Below are 10,350 nucleotides of genomic sequence, written 5' to 3'. Positions count from 1 at the left end.
GAGCCAAGTGTTGGTCTCTGGGAAGCTGTACTCACACATGTCCACTGTTTAGTGTGAGCCTCTTCTCATTGATCTGAGTCCACTGAGGCCCAGGCGGGGCAGCTCGGAGCGTTCCCAGATTCCTTTGCCAAAGGAGGCCCGATTTCCAGCTGGCAGAGATGTCAGTCATTGGTGTTATTGTCCAAAGCTAGCCCTGCCTGGAGGCAGAGAGCTGACTCATCTGGATCCTAGCCCTGCTGCTCTGGGATTTCCATCCCACAGCTGGCCATGAGCAATTTCTTCAGTCTTAGCTCCGTGGCCCAGCTATACTTGACACAGCTGCCTACATTGCTGGAAGGATGGCGGGAATGCAGAGCCAGAGCCTGGTTCTGGCTCTCCCAACACAGCTGACCACCTGAGTTTCCGGTCTCTATTTTTCCTTTCTGTAGACAGGGAAATGGCCTACTTCATTTATCTCTTGGTACACACTGAGGTTGAGAAGTGAGTTAGTAAGGACAGCTGTGCATTTGTGGGAGGTGGTGGCAGACACCTCCTACATGTAGTTTTATGTTTCTCATCATTCCTCATTGAGAGAGTTAAAAAAGGAAGAGACTATGAATTCTTGGCAATAGCAAGCTCAGCAGTAGTAGGGGCCCAGAAGAAAAGAATGCAGCTTCTTAAAGGCCTTCCTTCTAGACAGAGATACTTTATAACATGAGAGGAGTAAGGCTCTGGGGGTAGCAAAGAACCTTTCAGATGTATCCTGTATAACCTGAAACCCTTGACTCATGTATACCAACACCAAGTCTTCCTCTGTAATACAGATTCAGGTGTGTATGTATGTGGTCTTCTCACTCACTGTCTGGTATCAACATCTTGAAACTGGTCAAAACTTGAATGTCGATAGCTCAGTCACTCAGAATATATATGATTCTGCACTTGGGAGAGGTATCTCTAGGTGTCTTGTCTGATTGATTGTGTATGGGACGGATGAAAGTGGGTTGGAGACTTTGGGCCTTTAGTATGTGAGATACAGCACAAGTGGATCATGGGCCATTGCTGTTGTTGACTCAGCATTCTCATGTCAAACAGGCCAGGGTTGGGAGGGGATGGGGGAAAGGCCTGGAATAGCTTTGTGGCAGAGAGATGTCATCAGGGTCACTATAGAGAAAAGGAGGGGAATGGCTTAAGTAATGGTAAGGACACGCTGCAAATATAGGAAAGATGGAAGCAGCTAATTTGAGGGACAAAGTCCCAGAATACAGTATACAAAGCTTAAAGTGGGGAGTGAGTTCATCACCAGGCACAGCTGGACACTGTCTCTGTACTCACAGGTATGGCCTCCGCTTGGTGGTATTCTGGGCAGATATTTTAAGAAGGGCACTGGCAACAGCTACTAGTCACTGATCTCAAAGTTCATGTTCTTAGAACCTGATAGAACTCCTAATGGTGTGGCTGGAAAGATAGCTTGGCAGCTAAGAGCACTGGCTGCTCTTCCAGAGGACCCAGGTTCATTTCCCAGCACACGTGTGGTACTTCACAATTACATTCCAGGGGATCCAACACCCACTTCTGGCCTGCGGCACTAGGCATGCATATGGTGTGGGCAAATACCCATACACATTAAAAAATTGAAACAAAAAATAAAAAAGTATTATTGAAAAAATAAAAAAACCCAAAAAACTCTGACTTGTTCATCTGAGCCTCCTCAAGACTCCGCCCTTCTTCACCTTACTCTCTTCGTATGCATAAAGCCCGCCTGACCTCTTCCTGCCTAGCTACTGGCCATTTAGTCCAGTAACACATAGTCACAGTGTACAAAAATACTGTTCCACAGCACTCTCCTGAGGCTCAGGAGCTCAGTCTGAACTAACTTCCTTCAAAGATGCAGTTCCTATGCTGCCACCAACACATAGAACCGCCACAAAACTAGCTTTCCAACCCCATTTGGTAAACTCCACAAACTCTGAGACTCCAATGTAACATTAGAAAGGTCACCCCAGAGAGCCAGGTTGGAGATGAGTGTATTCCCCATCTTCAAAAAGCAAATCTGAGTTCCATAAACCAGGGACACTGCGCCAGTCACCACCAAGGCTGGACCTAGCATACTGCTGGAGGTGACTCTGTTCCTTCACACAGCTAGCACTGTCTGCAATTTTACCCTCTACCCTTTCCATTCTGAAGAGCTGGCCAAGTACTTCGACGTCAGTGAGCCAGCTATCAGGGCCTGAGCTCTATGTGGATGTAGGACTTAAGTTCTGGCAGCACCTGCTGATCCCAAGTTCCTGCTACCTCATTCTGAGCAATAGTGTTGTGTGTCCCCACACTGTATCCATTAAGACAAAGTTTCATTCTTGTCTCCATTTCTACACACTGCAACATTTGGAGTGTGTGTGTGTGTGTGTGTGTGTGTGTGTGTGTGTGTGTGTGTGTTAGGGGACATCAGAGACTGCAGCAATGCACAGTAGCAACACACAGAACATTGTCCTCACAGACCACAGGGGAATCTCCATTACCTTTCTTCCATGTGGTATTTGTCTCCACTCCCTGGAACAAGTCAAATCCATGTGTGCTCCTGTATGCAGCCATTCTTTCTCTTACCTTGATTCCTGTCAACGTTTCACCTTAAACTATGGTGGCTTTCAAAGCGATTGTCTTCGACAGTTATCCCCCCTCACAGGGGAACCTGAGTGAGTGCCATCTCTGAAGGTGACATGCTTCATTCCCCCTACACTGACTAACACCACAGCAACCATTTGCACTTTTAGCTCTTGGGTACACCTGTGGAACATGACATGGACTAAAGTGAATGGTGCCAATTTGAGTCGGCTCTGGTTCAAACCAGATAACCTTATGTGACACTAGACACAGCCACCACATCTTACTAAAGCTGTCAGCTATAAATGTGGCCAATAAACACAACCTTGAATATGAAACTCTTTGCTGCAGGCCTGGCTTTCTTTGGGTACCTTGCTCTCTTTTCCCACACTGTGAGCAATCAGAAGCAGTGCCTTCCCAGGATCATGGCTGAGTGCCAGGGGATAAAAGCTGGCAGCCTGCAGCTTACAGCTGGGAGAAAGAGATGCAGGGATGGGGAGGTGGGGGGCAGGGCCGAGGACTTCTGGAACAGACTGTGGTTCAGGCTTAATGTCTGGAAGGCTCCATCCGTCTTTGAGATTGTGTGGTACAACAGTGTGAGCCATGGGGAATGTATATGGCTTAGAAAAATCCTTATGGGAAGGCTGCCTGGGACACAGGGAAGCTGGAGGCTGCGGGGAAGCCTGACCTTGCATGATTTAGCACCTGGTTTTCTTGGCTCTTCTGTCTTGGATTTGCTGGCTTTGCATCACATGGACAGAGGAGGTGCCAGGGAGTTGCATTAAACCTGTCAACCAGAGGGTGAGGAGAGCCTGGAATGGGGGAGGAGGGCTTTCGAGAAAGCTGATGGTACAATAGCACCATCTGGACTTGGCAGGGATGACAGCCCTGAGGGCAGATGGAACCAACCAACAGAGCAAGCTAAAATGCTGCTGTCTTGGGCTGGTCCTCAGTGGTACCCCCAGAATCTCTTATATAGAAGGAGTGCCGTTACCTCGTAAAGAGAGAATGAGGGACCCTGGGTGACTTGAGAACTGAAAAGGGTTTTTGTTGTTTTTTGTTTGTTTGGGTTGTGTGTGTGTGTGTGTGTGTGTGTGTGTGTGTGTGTGTGTGTGTGTGTGTGTGTGTGAAGGCAAGATTAGGCAGGTGCCTAGTTTAGTCTTACCTTGAGGCCCCCAGAGAGCAGTGATATGTCAGAGCTGGCTAGTCCTGCCCCACAGGGATGGATTGCTTATTATTCAAGACTCTTGGGAGATGTTATTAAGCATGGTCACCAGTTATGTTCAAATTGTGTGAATTTATTATTAAGAAATGCTGCAAACAAGCTTTTGCGGTTCTGTTGATAAAGTATCTATGCAGCATACGTGAAGCCCTGAGTTCAATCCCCAGCACTGCATAAAACCAGACAACCCCCATCTGTAATCCCAGCACTCAGGAAGTGGAAGCAAGAGGATCAGAAGTTCCAGGTTAGCCTGGGCTACATTCAAGGCCAGGCTACAGAGACTGATGGCTCTGTGAGTTCATGGCTTCATGGCTAGCTTGGTCTACATAGCAAGGGCCAGAACATGCAGAAAGACACAGTGAGGCCCTGTATCAAAATAAAGCAAACAAAACAAAACCCCCAAACCTCACAATTGTTTCACTGTTATTTGTATCCTTGCTGATATTTGTATTCATTGCAATGGACATATGACTCAGTGAACTGCAATTTGGTATTTCTTTCCCCCACTGTTCACAGCCATCACACTGGCAGCCTGGAATAGTGTGATGGAGGCATCTACACCACAAAGATGGGCAAACACCGGCAGTTTGTCTCTGCCGAGGGCTGGCACACTTGTGCCTGTGGGTGACACAGAAATGTCTCAGTTCCAGGGTGGGCAGGGTGTGTGAAGGTTTTCCTGGCAGCCAGTGACCTGGTGAAACCTGAGTGACTGTCATGAAGCCCGGTGGACTACTGGCCAACACTGCTTTCTGCCAATTCTGTCTACCTTCTGCGTTCTTCACCTGTGGGGACAACAATCTGTCTCCTTTGCCTGGGAAGTGTTGGAGGGATTCATGAGATGCAGTCTCCCCTGTGGGAAATACTTAGCTAAGTTCCCTTGGGGAGAGTCCACTGCCACTGCGGGTTTCCCTTGCATAACTGGCAAACTGAAAGTGCACTCTAAGGAAGGAACAGATGTTGACTGGGACGCTGAAGAGCTCATTTGCAAACGGGTTTTACAGCAACAACAAAGTTAACTCTCCCAATGGAGGGGAAATCAGTCTGGAATGACTTGCTCTTCTTTGCTTTGTTATTAAGACTATTATTGCAGACCAGAACGTTTCATGCACCTTTGTGCTCTGCGGCTTTTGGACGTCCTTTTAAGTAAGAGTCACATGCTGAGACTTCATTTTATTATTTTCATATCATAAAATGAGGGGGGATGCTTCATCCTATTCACTCACACACCAGCTGCATTCTGAAAAACCGTAATTTTCCTTTCAAACGCAGAGTGTTGTCTGAATTGTAACAGCTCCCTGCCATCAAGATGATGGGCGGGGGAGACACTGTTGCAGGTGGTGTGAGCTTGTCAGGGCTGCTGGCCATGCTCTCCAGCACTGACAGTGAATTACAATTTAAACCACATGGGAGACTTAAAAGCTGTTTAAAATGGCAGCGTGGTGCAGCCAGGCGGCCTGGGGGATTGAGAGTCTGTATGCTCGCCCAGAGAACTGTGGCAGGTCAGTGGGGCCATCATGACTGCTCTTGCCTGACATTTCAAGAGGCTTCTTGGGAGGAGCCATGATAGAATGTTGAGGGTGACACATCTGAGGTCCCTGAACTAAAGCTGCTCTCAGGAAATCAAGAAGAGGTGAGAGGCAGGGCCAGCATCAGCTGCAGTAGCAAAATCTTTTTAAGAAAAGAGTTATTATTTTCATTTGTGTATATGTATGTATTTGGGCCACTGAATGCCATGTGGGTGGGTGCCCACAGAAGCCAGAAGAGGAATCCCCTGGAATTACAAGTGGTTGTGATGCCAATTCACTTTGGGTTGTGGTTTTGGTACGACTGTGCTGAGCTGGGCAGTGTGGATCTGTTCCCTCCTTGATGCTAGCTCTGTTTTTGTAATTCCACTGGGAGGAAGGTGAAGGTAGCCCTTGCTGCAGCCTCCACTAAGCCTGCCAACATCCCAGAGTTACTCTTCACTCTTTTGCTCTCTGACCATGAAGGCGTGGAGACCATTGGACTAGCCAGGTCCCTGGCTTTGCCACAGCTCTCCCATTGGGTGTTCCCCGGTTTCTGTGGGTGGGGGTGAGGGTGAGATGGAGGAGAAGGTGATGTCAGGCATACCTACCAAGATCTGTTTCAAAGTCTTCTGCTCTTGGATCCAGTTGTCAACTGTCCAGCTGCTCCTGAAGCATTGACCTTGCAGGTGACCCTCATTGATACGGAACCCAATCCAATTCCCAGCAGCTGCTGCTGTTTCACCCTGGAGATGTCGCCTGGCTTGCCAAGTTTCTTTACGATACAGTTGTGTTTTGCATGGACAGAGGCTGTGTCTTCTGTCCTCAGTTCTCTTTCACCGGGATTCATCAATGCTCTTCAAGCAAGCTTAGCTTAGTTTTGCTCAGTGACTCACAGCTCTTTAGTGTCCAGATGACCTTACATCTTCATTTATCATCCTACCTTAGCTGAAATCCTCAAAGCAAGAAAACATTTGAGAAGTGCTACCCTGTCAGTCCTAAAGTCACTGACCTGAGAAATACAGCAGCTGGGTGTTTCTTGCTATCAAAGACATGGTTAGGATAATGAGACTGGAAAAATATGAATATGGTCTGTGTTGTATTGTGTAGTATCTGATATATGTCAACTGCCTGATGAGACTAAGAAAATGCACTTTGTTTTTCTTATATAAGATATGTATTGGGGGCTAAGATGGCATCATATCTGCAACTTACTTCCAAGGTTCAGAGAACAACAGATATGTGGTAGAATGAACACACGAAGTCAGGAGGTAGGATCTGGGAAGAAGCAATGCATCATGGAAGAACATATGTCAGCTTCCAGGGTTCCACTGCCTCAAGTCCATCACCTGTTTCCTGGCTTGGGCTCTCTTCTCTTCCTTTTCTAGATATCATCCCTAAGTGTTAGTCTGTTTCCATGGTATTCATTACCATGCATGTGACAATCTCAAATTTCTCTCTTGAACTCTGGAGCCTTCTCATAATAACAGATTGAATATCCAGTTACCTCTCAGCAACTCGCTGTCTCATAAGTATCTCCAAGCCACAATATGCCAACAGCATCCATTTTCTGTCCCCTCTCCCTGGGACTTTTCACTTGGGTGCACAATGCCAGCCACTTGCTCAGACCAGGAAAAAAAATCTACTGGTTGTTTTTGGCTTATCTTTCCCCACTCCCCCCTTATATACAACTTTGTTTCTTGTAGTGAAACTTAATTCTCAAATTACAAGCTTTTTTGTTATCTTTCCCTTTTCTCAACCCTGCTTATTAAAATCTTTGGGGAAATCCACAATCCTGACACAAATTTGCCAGCAACTAACAGTGGTCATACTATATAATCATGGCTTGATTAATAACCTTGTTCTTATGATTTTAAAAGCTGACTGCTGCTTACTTATGTATTTATTCACTATCTTAAAACTTTTTAAATTGCATTTATTTATGTACTGTGTATGTGTGTGTGTGTGTGTGTGTGTGTGTGTGTGTGTGTGTAAAAATGTGAGTTCTGTGTGTAGAGGTGTGGTGGTCAGAGGAACTGGTTCTCTCCTTCCACTATGTGAGTCCTGGGGACAGGACTCCGGTGGTCAGGTTTGGAGGTAAATGCCTTGACTCATACACTATCCCACCAGCCCCATCTCATTAGCTGTTGCAACTGTGTTTGCATATGAACAAACATGAAATAAAATATAAATCTCCACCACATTGCCACCGACCTGATAGATATTAGGAGAGACATGTCACATGTAGTGGTGGCATATGCTGGCACTCAAATAATGCTTCTCCATCATTTCTGAAACTTCTTTGCCAAATGTTTGTTTCACGTGAGCTCTTATTCCTCACAGTCACTGTGAACTGCATCACTCCATCTGTGCCTGGAGCTGCAGTGGACATGGTGAGCCTTTGGGTGGGAGCCATTTGGGTAGGATTGTTTGTGGTCCTCTAAGGCACAGTATAGGCCCATGATGCAAAATTAAAGTGTTAGATTGTAAGAATGCAGATCAGCTCCTCAGAATGAATTTGCTAAGCACAGGTCCCCAGACATGATATAATTTGTAACACCACATGTTGTACTCCCAACAGAAAAAGAATTCGACAGCTTCATCCCCTTTCAGGGGTAATCCCTCAGCTTTGACCTTGAAAACTTTTTTTTTTCTGCTAAAGATTTTAATACAAAGGAAAGACATGATATTCTGGTAGGAAACTGAGCTACTCAGCCAGAGCCCCAGCAACACCAGACTGCCTGCTCTTTTCAACTTGGTTATAATTTTTAGGATCAAGTAAACTACGTTTGACAAAGCTACTTGGAGTTGGGATTATTTTCTGTATTGGCTTATCACATATGAAAATAAAATACATTTTCATTGAGGAGCCAAAAGATGATGGCAAAAGATTTTCAAATTAATAAAGGAAAAAAAACCTAAGAACTCTCCATCAGCAGACCTCATTATTGAAAACACTAAATGATTCATCAGCAATGTGAGCCTAGATGGAAAGTATGAAAAGTAAGAACATGCGGACTTTATAAAATAATAATAAGGATGTGGGTTTAAGATTTATTTGAAATAAACGTCAGTATAGAAACTTTGAGGAGGTAAATGTGGCTAAGATATCGTGAAGACTTTGTTGTGGGAGAGGTTATTCCTGAATAAGTTTAAATTTTGTTTTGTTTTGTTTTTTAAGCTTCATTTTAGGGTCCAGTGTGCTGGCACCTGCCTTTAATCCCAGTACTCAGGAGACAGACATTTGTGAGTTTGAGGCCAGCCTGGTTTTCATAGAGTGTTGCATAGCAGCCAGGGCTGCATAGTGAGCCCTTGTCTCATAACTTAGGGAAAAATCACTTTGTTTTTATTTTATTTATTCTCTGTGTCTGTCTGTGTAGTGTACACCACATGCATGTCCCACCTGCAGAATCCAGAAGAGGGTGTTGGATCCCCTGTAGCTGGATTTTGATAGAGGCAGTTGCGAGAAGTTCTATGTGGGTTCTGGGAACTGAACTCTGTTCCTCCTGAAGAGCAGCAAGTGCTCCTAATCACTGAACCATCTCTTCAGACCAGAATTTAATTTTTTTTTTTTTGAGACAGAATGTCATATCGCTCATGCTGGCATTAGACTTACTCTGTAGCCAAGGCTGACCTTGAACTTCTGATCCTCCTGAGTGCTGGGATTACAGGTGTGTGCCACCAAGCCAGTTTATGTGATGCTGAGGGTCCATCCCAGGGTTTCTGCAGGCTGGGCAAGCATTCTACCAACTCTGTTCCATCTCTAGCCATGAGTTTAGATTTTTCATTTTTTTTTTTCTTTTTTCTTTTTTTGTTTTTCGAGACAAGCTTTTTCTGTGGTTTTAGAGGCTGTCCTGGAACTAGTTCTTGTAGACCAGGCTGGTCTTGAACTAACAGAGATCTGCCTGCCTCTGCCTCCTGAGTGCTGGGACTAAAAGCGTGTGCCACCACCGCCTGTCAATTTTTTATTTTATAGTGAATATTTTTATTCAGGAGAAAACCAAAAACACAAAAATGTATCACTTGCAATATCACTCAGCTTTCATTTTGGCTCTCCTGTCCAGAAGTGTCTCATGCAAAAATCCATCTTTCCAAGCCTTTTTAAGAAGCTTACTATCTTCTTTGCTTATTTTGAGTTTGTGGTCTTGGAAGCTCTGACATTTCTTCACATTGTTCACACTGTTTCAAGTTTCCTTTGTCTTCTGGAATCTTCACATTGTTCACACTATTTCAAGTTTCCTTTGTCTTCTGAGATTTCTTCACATTGTTCACACTGCTTCACATTTTTTTTTTTTTTTTTTTTAATCTTCTGGAATCTTCACATTGTTCACACTGTTTCAAGTTTCCTTTGTCTTCTGAGATTTCTTCACATGGTTCATACTGCTTCACATTTCCTTTGTCTTCCCAGACACCATCTTTTTTCTTGGTTTCTCTTTCAGTATAGGATCTAGTCTTTATCATTTCTTCTGCTATTTTATTCTTTGCTTCATATCACTTGCTTCATAACATCTAATAAAGCAGCTATTTGAGACCAGTAAAGACATTTTCCCATCTAGAAACACTGGTTCCCACTGTTATCTTAGCCCAATTGCATCTGAACGCCCAACAACAAATCCATCTAAAATTATGCCAAGATAATTTTCCATTTCAATGGCAGTGATCTCTGAAATCTCCCCAAAGTTGGATACAGTCCACCAGAGTCCCAATATCATGTTGGGTTACCTTATCTTCTTGTTTTCTTTTCTTACCTTTGCTCTTTTCCTTTTTACTCTTCTCCTTGGTGCCTTACGCACGCGTTTGGTGGACTTTGCATAGGAGTATTCAGCCACAGTTCAGCACTCAGAGGTGGCAGCCTCTGGCAGAGTTCCTGTAGGCTGGGAGGAGGAACTAAAGAACAGAGAGCAGCTCTAACCTCCAGAGCGGAACAGAGTTTAGATTTTGATAGGACTTAAAGATCAATGCTTACGTTTCTGGGGGTAATCACTACAAACACAGAAACACAACAAACTAATAGAGAGAGGAATAAAATACAATGAAACTTTAATGCAA

At 44.7% G+C, this 10,350-nt stretch overlaps 1 pseudogene; it reads right to left on the bottom strand.

Moving 5' to 3' along the window:
- Positions 1 to 9,320: 9,320 nt before the first annotated feature.
- Positions 9,321 to 10,133, bottom strand: LOC127225081 (protein FRG1-like; annotated as a pseudogene).
- Positions 10,134 to 10,350: the final 217 nt, after the last annotated feature.

Source organism: Phodopus roborovskii, unplaced genomic scaffold, assembly GCF_943737965.1.
Source record: "Phodopus roborovskii unplaced genomic scaffold, PHOROB, whole genome shotgun sequence".
Classification (NCBI taxonomy): domain Eukaryota; kingdom Metazoa; phylum Chordata; class Mammalia; order Rodentia; family Cricetidae; genus Phodopus; species Phodopus roborovskii.
This window is presented reverse-complemented; position numbering and strand designations above follow the sequence as displayed.